Here is a 13,323-nt window from a genome sequence, read left to right as displayed (position 1 = left end):
CATACATATAAATTTCTAAATATCGTGTATATATATATTTTTTTTTTATGTATTCATATGTGTATATATGTATTTAAATACATATATATTCATGTACTGTATATATATATTTATATCTATATAATCAGAAAGAAAGGAATGCTCAGGCCAATCAGGTAAAGGTATGAGTCCCCAGCAGTGAGAGTAATTAGTGCACAAGTCATGGTGCAGCATTCAGTAAAGCAAACTATAAAAGTCACAGTTCAGTAATGGGGTAAAACCATTTGCCCCCTTCAATGTTGTTGTATAAAAGTACAAACAGGCACGTACTTCTCCGTCCTCTATGTCAGTCTGGCAAGAGGAAGAAAGTAAAATAACTTGACAAAAGTTGTAGCAAGTTGACTTGTGGTTGGCGTCTGCTGTGGGTGAGGAAAGATGGTAACTGCTGGTGATCAGGTATGTACATAAGTTAGTGTGCGCGGCAGGTGCCGCATTCGGGCTCCTCCTGGTAGTGACGTCAGGGAGGGACGGCCAAGTGGAGGTTGTTACTCACATAAAACGCAGGGGGTACCTCAATGAGTCGTCACTGCTGGTAACGAAGCTATGTGCTTTGGTGGGTTCCAGTCCTCAAGGCTAGCTCAGCCAGGAACGTATAGAGGAAAAAGGAATGAGGACTTGCTGGAACTAGTAACCAAGTGGTTTATTCAAGCAATAAATGTGGAGCACAAAACAGTGTACAAGGCTAGTGCTTACAGATCTGATGCATTTTGCACATGCTTAATGTGCTTTATCAGAGATCTGATGAAGCGCATTGAGCATGCGCAAAACGTGTCAGATCTGTAAGCACTAGCCTTGTACACTGTTTTGTGCTCCACATTTATTGTTTGAATAAACCACTTGGTTACTAGTTCCAGCAAGTCCTCATTCCTTTTTCATATATATATATATATATATATATATATATATATATATATATATATATATATATATATATATATATATATATATACAGTATATATATATATATATATATATATATATATATATATACCACCAGAAGCAGGGAACCAGCACACTTTTTTTTTTTTTTTTTTTTTTTTTTTTTTATATTCAGCTGCCGGGGTGCACTTGCAAGCAAACAAATATCCACATAATAAAGCAGGCACTCTCCGTTTTAATCTAATCGTTTAATGGTAAACGTTTTCATCCAAGTGGTCTGAGGACGGGGGAGACCCCGAAAACGTTTACCATTAAACGATTAGATTAAAACGGAGAGTGCCTGCTTTATTATGTGGATATATATATATATATGTATATATAAATATATATATATATATATATATATATATATATATATATATATATATATGTATGTATATATATATATATATATATATATGTGTGTGTGTGTGTGTGTGTGTGCGTTGGAGCCAAATCAAGTAGATGAAAACATGTAAAAGCATATTTATACAATATTCATTTTAAATAAAATGTTAAACTGTGTATTCACTGTAAATATTTGACATTTCAATGTCCTGCACATAGGAAATGTTCTCAGTATTTTTAAATAGATATTTTATATATATGTGTGTGTGTGTGTTTATAGATATATATTGTACCACTATACCATCAGATATATGTAGAAATATGTATTTATGAGTAAATAGAACATATTCAGCTATGTGAAGAACATTGGAATGTGAAATTTTGATATTTTCATGTCGGGTTAGGGCTCTTAAAGGGACAGTCTAGTGCAAAATAAACTTTCATTATTGAGATAGGGCATGTAATTTTAAACAACTTTCCAATTTACTTTTATCACCAATTTTGCTTTGTTCTCTTCTAAGACCTTGAAGGCCGCCTCTTATGTCAATGCATTTGACAGTTTTCCACCACTAGAGGGTGTTAGTTCATGTGTGTCATATAGATAACACTGTCCTCACGCACATGGAGTTACCTAGAAGTCAGCACTGATTGGCTAAAATGCATTTCTGTCAAAAGAACAGAAATAAGGGGGCTGTGAGAATATTCTTACATAGAAGATAATCACAGAGGTAAAAAATGTATTACTATAACAGTGTTAGTTATGCAAAACTAGGGAATGGGTAATAAAGGGATTATCTATCTTTTAAAACAATAAAAATTCTGGTGTAGACTGTCCCTTTAATAATGTGTGATCAGGTTTGGTGCATGAGTAGGTGTTTTTTACCTCTTTTTTGCTCCTTTGATTTTTCTGGGGGGATAATTAATTCAGTTGCAATATTCTAACTTCAGATTTTTGCCCGCATCTGGTTAGCACACGAGCGAAAACGTTTTACTTTCAACTTGTAATACTAGTGCTGTCCGACACACGCAAAATGCTTACTTTTAGCAGAGTTAGCGCGGGAGCGTTAAATACTGCTCCACCTGTAATCTGGCCCTTTATAATTACAAAAACAAACATAGGCTGCAGCACTCTTAAATTTACTTCAAATCCTTTATTGGGTCCAAAAACACCAGACAGAAACGTTTTGGGTGTTACCCCTTAGTTATGCTATACAGACTGTGGGACTAAATCACATATTTATAAGGAAAAAACGTTTTATTTCGAGAGGTTTTCCACAGGACTTAATAGAGAGAGATATGAGAGCTACAATGGAAATTTCTAGGGCAAGATTGTTTTCCGGTGTTAAGTCACAAAAAAGAAGTTAAAGGAATTGGTTTAGATCAGTGTTTCTCAACTCCAATTCTCAGGACCCTTAACAGGCCAGATATTCATTATATCTTAACTAGAGCACAGGTGAAATAATCATCTGATCAGTAACCATGGTTACTAACCTGCTCTCACCCTTTAGATGATTATTTCACCTGTGCTCTAGTTAGAATATAATGAATATCTGGCCTGAGTAAGGGTCCTGAGGACTGGAGTTGAGAAACTCTGGTTTAGATTACCTTTTATATGTGTTTAATGATTTGAGTTCTGAAATATTGTGAAATATTCGCAAACACTGGGAAATATTAATTCCAATGCCTGCATACAAGAGACCACCCAATCTGAGTTATCAGCTCATTCGAGCTGATGTCGGGAGTAAAAAGGTTTCAGGGCAGCGATTCTTGACTACTAAAAATTGACCTGTTTAGCATGTATAATCTATAATAATGAGATTAAGGGACAACACTTTTTCCACCCAAGAATGGGGAGTAAATGTGCTGTTTATTTGATCAAATGCCCTTGTGGGCTTATTTACATAGGAGAGATGACCCACAAAGTAAGGGAGAGAATGAATGAGCAAAAAAGCAGTGTTGGAAGGAGTGAAATTGATGCCCCAGTAGCTAATAATTTTATTATACAGGGACATAATATTAGTTAACATTGATTTCAAATTATGGAACAGGTGAAAACTCCTAGGAGAGGAGTTAATAAAGAATTTTTGTTAAAGTTGAGAGAGGATTTCTGGATATTCAAAGTAGATCCCCTAGAACCTAAAGGGATGAAAAGAGATCTTGATTGTCTTTAGTTTCATAAAAATATTTAATCTGTCCTGCTTTAGATTGGATAAAACATTTTTAAATTGTGTATTGAGAATAGTTTGCCTAGTAGAGGCCTCTACATCATATATGAGATCTTTTTTTTTTTACATTTTAGGTATGGTACCTTTAAATGTAATGTGGGAGTTTTTTCCCCTATAAATATGTGATTAAGTGCAACAATCTGTATAACATAACTAAGTGGTAACACCCAAAACGTTGCTGTCTTATGTTTTCGGACCCAATAAAGTAAATTTGAGAGTGCTGCAGCCTATGTTTGTTTTTGTGACTGTTTCTAAAAGAACTTGTTTGGGGTTCCTGGGCTTGCTTGCACCCATAGGGGCCGATTTATGAAGATGCGGGCGGACATTATCTGCTGTAGCGGATCATGTCCGCCCGACATCGATAAATGCAGACAGCATACGCTGTCTGCATTTATCATTGCACAAGCATTTTGTGTGAAATGCTTGTGCAATGCTGCCCCCTGCAGATTTGCGGCCAATCGGCCGCTAGCATAGGGTGTCAAACATCCCAATCTTGTTGCCTAAGTTTTAATAACCTATTTGTAACTGTAGGGTATCCAAGCTATTACTTGTCTGCATATGTTTTTATGCTGTAAACTACATAATAGAGTTTTGTTGAATCAGAGCTGCGTGCTCTCTTCATTTTGATATAGGTGCAGCCACCAATCAGCAGCTAGCTCCAAGCACCTGAGCCTACCTAGGTATGCTTTTCAGCAAAGGATACCAAGAGAACAATGACAATTAGATAAAAGAAATACATTGGAAAGTTAATTAAAATTGCATGCTGTATCTGAATCATGAAAAAAATGTGGGTTTCATGTTTCTTTATATGTTGGCTAGAAGAAAGAACAGCATTGTTGTAAACTACCTTTGTTATCACTCATTTTTGCAAAGAAGTTTCATCTAAAGTACTGAAAGAAAGCATTGCTTTTGCTCATATCCTGTTAACATAACTGAGGGTGTACATCAGAAGAATACAGCTAGAACATTTATATTATGAAAACATTTGTTTTGGCATTCTCATTTAAATAAATAAATATACCTTACGCAGGAGCTTCCAAGAATATCTTTATTATTAATCAAATTTCCAATTCATCTCAGAAATAAATAGCCAATACTTAAACCATATGCTTCTTTTATATTTATTTATAGGAGGAAAATGTAAGTTTTAGATGTCAGTAATGAAAGTGAAGCCTGGAGTGCACTTAAAGGTTAACACCCTGCATGTAAAGTGAAGCGTGTGAGTGTGTGTGTGCCGTGCATGCCTGTGTGTGTACTTATGTGTTTGCATGTGTGTGTGTGTGTGTGTGTGTACTTATGTGTTTGCATGTGTGTGTGTACTTATGTGTTTGCATGTGTGTGTGTGTGTGTGTACTTATGTGTTTGCATGTGTGTGTGTGTGTGTGTACTTATGTGTTTGCATGTGTGTGTGTACTTATGTGTTTGCATGTGTGTGTGTATGCACTTATGTGTTTGCATGTGTGTGTGTATGTGTGTGTGTACTTATGTGCTTGCATGTGTGTGTGTACTTATGTGTTTGCATTTGTGTGTGTGTGTGTACTTATGTGTTTGCATTTGTGTGTGTGTGTGTACTTATGTGTTTGCATGTGTGTGTGTGTGTGTACTTATGTGTTTGCATGTGTGTGTGTGTGTACTTATGTGTTTACATGTGTTTGTGTGTGTGTGCACTTATGTGTTTGCAAGTGTGTGTGTGCACTTATGTGTTTGCATGTGTGTGTGTGCACCTATGTGTTTGCATGTGTGTGTGTGTGCACTTATGTGTTTGCATGTGTGTGTGTGCACCATGCATGCTTGTATGTGTGTGCACTTATGTGTTTGCATGTGTGTGTGTGTGTGTGTGCACTTATGTGTTTGCATGTGTGTGTGTGTACTTATGTGTTTGCATATGTGTGTATGTGTGTGTACTTATGTGTTTACATGTGTGTGTGTGTGTGTGTACTTATGTGTTTGCATGTGTGTGTGTGCACTTATGTGTTTGCATGTGTGTGTGACTGTGTACTTATGTGTTTGCATGTGTGTGTGACTGTGTACTTATGTGTTTGCATGTGTGTGTGTGTGTGCACTTATGTGTTTGCATGTGTGTGTGTGCACCGTGCATGCCTGTGTGTATGTCTGCGCCGTGCATGCCTGTGTGTGTGTGCCGTGCATGCCTGTGTGTGTGCGCCGTGCATGTGCGCCGTGCATGCCTGTGTGTGTGTGTGCGCCGTGTGTGTGTGCACTTATGTGTTTGCATGTGTGTGTGTACTTATGTGTTTGCATGTGTGTGTGTGTGTGTGTGCACTTATGTGTTTGCATGTGTGTGTGTGCGCGCCGTGCATGCTTGTGTGTGTGTGCACTTATGTGTTTGCATGTGTGTGTGTGCACTTATGTGTTTGCATGTGTGTGTGTGCACTTATGTGTTTGCATGTGTGTGTGCACTTATGTGTGTGCACTTATGTGTTTGCATGTGTGTGTGTACTTACATGTTTGCATGTGTGTGTGTGTGCACTTATGTGTTTGCATGTGTGTGTGTATGCACTTATGTGTTTGCATGTGTGTGTGTGTGCACTTATGTGTTTGCATGTGTGTGTGTGTATGCACTTATGTGTTTGCATGTGTGTGTGTGTGCACTTATGTGTTTGCATGCGTGTGTGTATGCACTTATGTGTTTGCATGTGTGTGTATGCACTTATGTGTTTGCGTGTGTGTGTGTACTTATGTGTTTGCATGTGTGTGTGTGCACTTATGTGTTTGCATGTGTGTATGCACTTATGTGTTTGCGTGTGTGAGGAAATGTAAGGCAAATTGCCTGGAATGCACATAAGGGTTAAGGCCAAGACGGAGGAGGGGAGTGTTGTGTTGTGTGTGTGAAACAATGTTGCAGAAAGAGAGGAGGGGTTCCAGCTTACCTTTTTAAGCCCAGGACAGGAAGCACATGTCCTCTTTCTGCTGTTTTTCTCAAAGTTTTCACATGAGACGTTCAAGGAGATCTAAAGCACCTCCAAAGCGAATCATGGAGGCTAGGGAGGAACCTGCAGAGAGAGAAGTGGTTGAAGACAGCGATGAAGCAGCTGAGTGGATTCCTCCATCGCCAGAAACGGTGGGTCGAACACCTTTACTTCCCTCCCTTTCCCCTTCCCTTGATCAATCTTCGGGGGAGGTTGGGGCTAGTAGGGGGGAAATTTCAGATCAGGCCCTACTGGAGGTGCTGGCGTTAGTGAGCAATATGGGGGGTGGTGCTGGGCACCCTGGTTAGGCCTCCCTCCCCTTGCGTGGTTGCGGCGGGCCCTTCTCGGCCTTGTGGCGTTACGGTCCCCGGCCCCTACGGGCCTTGCTCTTTTGCCCCAATAGTTGGCAGTTTTAGTGGGAGCAGTTCGGCCGTACCTCCGACGTCGTCTCCGGTGTCTCAGGACTCCATCGCGGCCGCGGTATCCCTTTTCCAGATGTGGGCATCGTCCTTGTCCGGGTCTCCGGGTGCGTCCCACGTGGTCCTTGGTCCTCCGGCGGTGGTTGCGCAGGCTCCCGCGTCGACTGTTCCTCCATCGGCGGCGACTTCCGGTTTGCGGTCCTCCGAGGGCGGGACTTCCGGTGACGTCACTTCCTGTGACGTCACTGCCGGTCCCGCCATTTGTCAGCGGTCATCGAAGCGGAGCAGATCGAGTTCCCCGCGCTGCGTCCAAGGTAAGAGAGGGGGGAACTTACGCTCCGGGGGGCAATTCTGCTGATGCGATGGGGCCTACAGGGGTCGCACTTGTGGGGGATGATTTTCACGAGGAGGCTAATTGTGAATCAATGGAGGAATTATCTCAGGGGGGGCATTTCTCTGGCCAAATGAACCCGGGGGTCCCCGTTGGAGGCCCCCGTGGGCATGTTGCAAAGGGCATTGCGGCCCGGCAAGGGGCAAAGGCCCCGTCGGGTAGTAATCCTCGTCAAGGGGCAAAGGCCCCATCGGGCAATTATAAAGGTGGCGCATCACCTATTGGGCACGCTAGGAGTACGCCTAAGAGCGCTGGCAGTAATAGTAAGGTTTCTGTGGGCAAAGGCGGCGCCCGTGCAGGCGGCGCTTTTGGCGCGCAAATTGGTGAGAGTGTAAAGGCTAGGCCTCAGGCTCCGGGCGCATCCCCGGCAGCTGCGAGGAAGGTAGTAACTAGGTCTTCTACCAAACATGGTTCACCGGAACAGTTTCAGAGTCTAGATTTAGCGGTTGCATCCACTAGGCGTAAGAAAGCCACCCCTATCACCCAGAAATCAGTACATTTTAGTGAAGAGATAGAGGACTTTACAGAAGATGAGCAGGGTGTGCATGATGAAGTTGCAGGTGGCGAAGGCAACCAGGATGTGTGTGAGGGGATGCATGAGCGGTCTGGGCACAGGGGGAGTGGTAGAGCAGACCTTCCCCTTCGTGGTACTCCTCTCTGGCAATCTCTTTTGCATGAAAGCAACATGTCTACATCAGGAGATTCAGGCAGCGGGTTGGAGAGAGGTGCTGAGAGCGGCCCGGACTCCATGGTGTCAGAGGATGAGCGTCCTTCTACTTCGGGAGTCGTGGCGATTCCAAACAGGATCGGTGTGAGAGATGGTGAGTCCTCAGTTTCAGTGGGGTTGCGGGGTTTTACCTCATCCTCGGATGATTCTGGGTCAGAAAATGACAAGGAACTGGGGTTGCATGGGAAGGGCAATAAACGAATGTATAAGATGCTTAGATGGTTAACTGAAGAGAAGAGATCAGAAAAAGGGGGCTTGCGTGACCGTTATGACTATATTGCCTCTGACAGGTCCGACAGGGCGGCCCCACCCAGACTTCGCATAAGTGGGGTGGGGAGGCCCGTTAATCGGAAGGTGGCACTCCAAGGGGACACTAGGTCCTGGTCTTCTTATGATCTGCACGAGCATTTGAAGACTAAGACAGTACGGAGAATTCAAGAGGGGAAGTTTGTTAACATCTTCGAGCTCTCGGTGGAAGCCCTAAGGCAGAAAGCGAGAGAGGAGGATGGGACAGGCCCCAAGAAGTACCAGCGCCCAGACACATTTCACGAATGGCGCCGGTGTTTCAGGATCTATGCGTCCTGCTATTTGCAAAAATGGCCGGACCAGTGTTTAGCCGTGTTGAAATACATGGAAAACATGGAGATCATTGCTGATAATTATCGCGATGGTGCCTGGCGGGATTATGATGAGGAGTTCCGCAGAAAGATGGTGGGTAATCCACTGTTGGATTTTGGGGTGCGTAGAAATGCAACTCTGGGCCCGGCTGGGTGCCACACAGTTTCGGCCCGCAAATAGATTTCGCAGACGCCCAGCAGGGGTCTGTTGGAAATTCCAGGACAAGCAATGCACGTTGGGAACCGCGTGTTCCTTTCGGCACGCTTGTCGCATCTGCGGGGGATTTCACCCAGCCGCAGACTGCGTTAAAAAAGGGGACAAACAGGACAGGACTGGGCCAAGAGGCCCTGCTGTCGCTAAGAGCGGACACCCCGCTGAAGGTGGCCGCAATTAGTAAGTGGCTCACGCTCTAGCCCGATAGGGTAGCGGCGGCCTTGTTGGAGTCAGGGCTCCGGGAAGGTTTTGTTATCCCCGTACAAGGTCCGGTTTCGGGTGCGGCTTCTCGCAGGAACCTGAAATCTGCCTCCCTGTTCCCGGAGGTATTGAAGGAGAAATTGGGTAAGGAAGTTTCACTGGGTAGAATGGCTGGCCCATTTAAGGAAAGACCTATGCCGGGATTGGTTATCTCGCCTCTAGGGGTTGTGCCCAAAAAATACCCAGGAAAGTTTAGGATGATACAACATCTCTCATACCCAAAGGGAAAGTCAGTCAATGACGCCATTCCTCAGGACTTGAGTACGGTATATTACCAGTCATTTGATGATGCTTTACAAGTAGTACGCAGATCGGGTCATGGGGCATTACTGGCCAAGCTTGACATCGAGTCTGCTTTCAGACTCTTGCCGATTCACCCCGCATCATTTTACTTAATGGGCTGTTTCTTCAACGGACACTAATATGTTGACCGTTGTTTGCCCATGGGGTGTTCCATTTCCTGCGCCTATTTTGAGGCGTTTAGTTCCTTCTTGCATTGGGCCGTTGCGGAAGTGACAGGAGAGGATAGGATTGCTCACTACTTGGACGACTTTCTCCTGGTAGGTAGACAGGGGTCTAGGGAATGTGAGCTGCTCCTTTATGCCATGCGGCTGTTGATGGAGAAATTTGGAGTCCCCTTAGCAGAAGACAAAACGGAGGGCCCTTGCACTTGTCTTACTTTCCTGGGTATCGAAATTGATTCGTTAGCCCAGGAATGTAGGCTTCCGGTTGATAAGGTACAGAAGATGTTGACAGCAGTCAGGAGCCTCTCAGCGGCGCAGTTTTGCATGCTGAAAGAGCTCCAATCTGTTTTGGGTCTGCTCAACTTTGCAGGGAGGGTCATCCCGATGGGGAGGATTTTCCTGAAGAGAATGGAGCGCTTGTTGCCGGGAGTTACTTCCCCCAAAGCCAAACTAATGGTTAATAATGACATGAAGGAAGACCTCCGTGTCTGGGATCTGTTCCTCAGGAATTTCAATGGGATCTGTATTTGGAGAACCCCTCAGACTCTGGCGCGAGAATTGCACCTCTTTACTGATGCTGCTGGGGGTTTTGGATACGGCGCCTATCTCAATGGCGAGTGGAGCGCCGAACCTTGGCCGGCCGAGTGGGCGGCCAGGGGCCTGACCAGGAACCTGTGCCTTCTAGAGCTTTTCCCCATTCTGGTGGCGTTGGAGATCTGGGGGGACAAGCTCGAGAACCGTTCCGTCATTTTTTGGACGGACAATTTGAGCGTGGTTTTCGCCATTAACGGTCTCTCTTCTTCCTCACCGCCAGTAATTCGATATCTGAGAATTCTGGTTTTGAGATGCCTCAAGCGGAACATTGAGTTTCGGGCTAGGCATGTCCCAGGGGTTAAAAACGTTATTGCTGATGCACTATCTCGCTTTCAATGGGAAAATTTTAGGAAATGTGCTCCTGAGGCTGCCACTCATGGCTTTCCCTGTCCCCCTTTTCTTTGGCAGGTGGCTTTGGATGGCAGTCCCTGATTCCGGTGCTGAAGGCGTCCCTGGCACCTTCCACTTGGAAGTCCTATGTAAGGTACTGGGAAGAATGGGTATTCTTCTGTGATGTCCAAGGATTTTCTTCTTGTGCTGGTGAGCAAGACTGGCTATTGCGCTGGCTCGCGGAGCTTAGGTCTAAGTTAGCTAAGAAAGGGGCGGTATCCGCGCGGTTAGCGGCGGTGTCCTTTTTCTGTAAACTATTCACGCTGACGGACTCTTACAAAACGTTTTTGATTCGTCAAATACTGAGGAGTTGGGGAAGGTCGGAAGTGCAGCGTCCGGACGTTAGGGAACCCATAACGGCGGACAGGTTGGTCCTCCTGCTTCGTGTTCTACCGGAGGTATGTTCCTCAGACTACGAGGTGCAGCTTTTTTCAGCGGCGTTCGCCATGGCATTTCATGGCGCACTCCGAGTGTGGGAATTGGTCCCCCAGTCTAAGTTGGCGAAAGTGGGTGGTGTCCTGGCGGAGCACGTCAGGTTTACGGATAATGGGGTATTGCTTTTTATCCCTCGATCGAAAGTCGATCAGGATGGTAGGGGGGCCTGGCTGTCGCTACCCGCGCATGCGGGTTCCGCCTGCTGCCCTAGTGCACTGTTGAAGACCTTCTCGGACAGGCGTCCAGTGGGTGCGGTTAGATTTTTAATTCATCAGGATGGTACCCCCCTTACGAGGTTTCAATTTCGGAAGGTTTTGGGGTGGGCGGCTAAAAAAGTAGGCTTGAATCCCAATACCATAGCTCCTCACTCCTTTAGGGTTGGAGCTGCTACGACGGCGGCGACTTTAGGCTGGTCGGCTGACCGCATAATGGCGCTTGGGAGGTGGAAGTCTAAGAGGTATCAGATTTACGTTAGGCCACTTATATCCCAATGTTAGTATTTGCTGGTTAATAATGTTGCACACTGCACTGCCATTATATGCCCTAACTCTTGTTTCTATTGCAGGGCCTAGAAGTGGGCCACTTCGTGCCTGGATCGTTGGGCACTCGTTCGTACACTGGGCGGCTATCCGAGCAGCATCGCAACCTGGAGGGCAGCAGCATGGGTTCTCATTCTCTAGGGTGGTAGTTAGGTGGTTAGGGAGGAGAGGCCTTTGCTGGGCAGATCTGCCTGGGTTACTGCAATCCGCCATGAGGCGGTGGGAGAAACCCCATGTTCTGATCATCCACTTAGGTGGAAATGATCTCGGCTCAATTCCCGGCCGGGACTTGAGCGCAGTGATCCAATCAGATCTGCGCACCTTTAAAGCTTGGTTGCCTGGTGTGAGAATGGGCTGGTCAAACATTATACCGAGGTTGACGTGGAGACACATGGCTAATCATAGGGCAGCGTTCCAAGTTTGCAAGAAGCTCAATAGAGATGTTAGGAAGCTTATGTGCGAGCTAGGTGGTTTTGTTGTGGAACACAAGTTCATTACGGCCGCTGACCGGAGCCTGTACCGAGGCGACGGGGTCCATCTTACGGACCATGGCATGGACCTGTTTATTGAAGATATACGTCAGTCCCTACTCCTATTTGTGTGAGTTGGGTGGCGGCGAGAGTGGCCCTTGATATTTGGGCGATCTCGTGGCGGATGGACAGTGTCCGGGGGCAAGATGTGATCGAGGTAGAGTGACGGCACTTCCGGCCAGGGGTGAAGTCCCCAGACGCGCGTCTGGGGTGTTCCCTGCCCGTGTGATTCCGATGCCGAGAATTCCCTGTTTTTATAGTATTGAGCTACGCTCTGCTTCTTCTCCTGCGCCCTGGTACTGCCCATCTTGTTAGCATGGGTTACTACGTTTAGCTAGTACCTGATTGCCGCCCCCCCTGGTCCATGTTTATTCAGACGGTCGTTAGTTCTTGTGTTGCCACAATAAACGTGACCTGCGGGTTTTCTCTAACCATAAAAAGTTGTTGTGTCGTTATTTTGTTGTGTTATTTATTTCTACGTTTAGAAACTAAGTTGAGTTTATGTTAAACCAAGAATGTATATAGTTATAAGTTATTCTTTCCACAGAGGAGGATATGGCATTTAATCCCTTAAGGAAATATAAGGCAAATTGCCTGGAATGCACATAAGGGTTAAGGCCAAGACGGAGGAGGGGAGTGTTGTGTTGTGTGTGTGAAACAATGTTGCAGAAAGAGAGGAGGGGTTCCAGCTTACCTTTTTAAGCCCAGGACAGGAAGCACATGTCCTCTTTCTGCTGTTTTTCTCAAAGTTTTCCCCACCCTTCCCTCCCTTTGTTTATTATTTTGCAATCAGTAGGGGGATCCGTCCTTATGGTGGTCCCCAGGGACTAGGGCTATCCGAAGGCATGATGAGGGCTAACCAGCCTATTTCTGTAAGTCCAAGGACGTTAAGTTTCAGCTCCCCAGGTATTTCAATCTGGTTTACGCACCTTTTTGATCCTGGCCCTTACTGGTACGGAGTGGTGGTTTGCACCCTGGGCTGGCGGGTGGACAGTGTCCGGGGGCAGGATGTGATCGAGGTAGAGTGACGGCACTTCCGGCCAGGGGTGAAGTCCCCAGACGCGCGTCTGGGGTGTTCCCTGCCCTTGTGATTCCGATGCCGAGAATTCCCTGTTTTTATAGTATTGAGCTACGCTCTGCTTCTTCTCCTGCGCCCTGGTACTGCCCATCTTGTTAGCATGGGTTACTACGTTTAGCTAGTACCTGATTGCCGCCCCCCTGGTCCATGTTTATTCAGACGGTCGTTAGTTCTTGTGTTGCCACAATAAACGTGACCTGCTGGTTT

The sequence above is a fragment of the Bombina bombina genome, chromosome 5, assembly GCF_027579735.1.
Source record: "Bombina bombina isolate aBomBom1 chromosome 5, aBomBom1.pri, whole genome shotgun sequence".
NCBI lineage: Eukaryota > Metazoa > Chordata > Amphibia > Anura > Bombinatoridae > Bombina > Bombina bombina.
Note: the sequence above shows the minus strand (reverse complement) of the source record.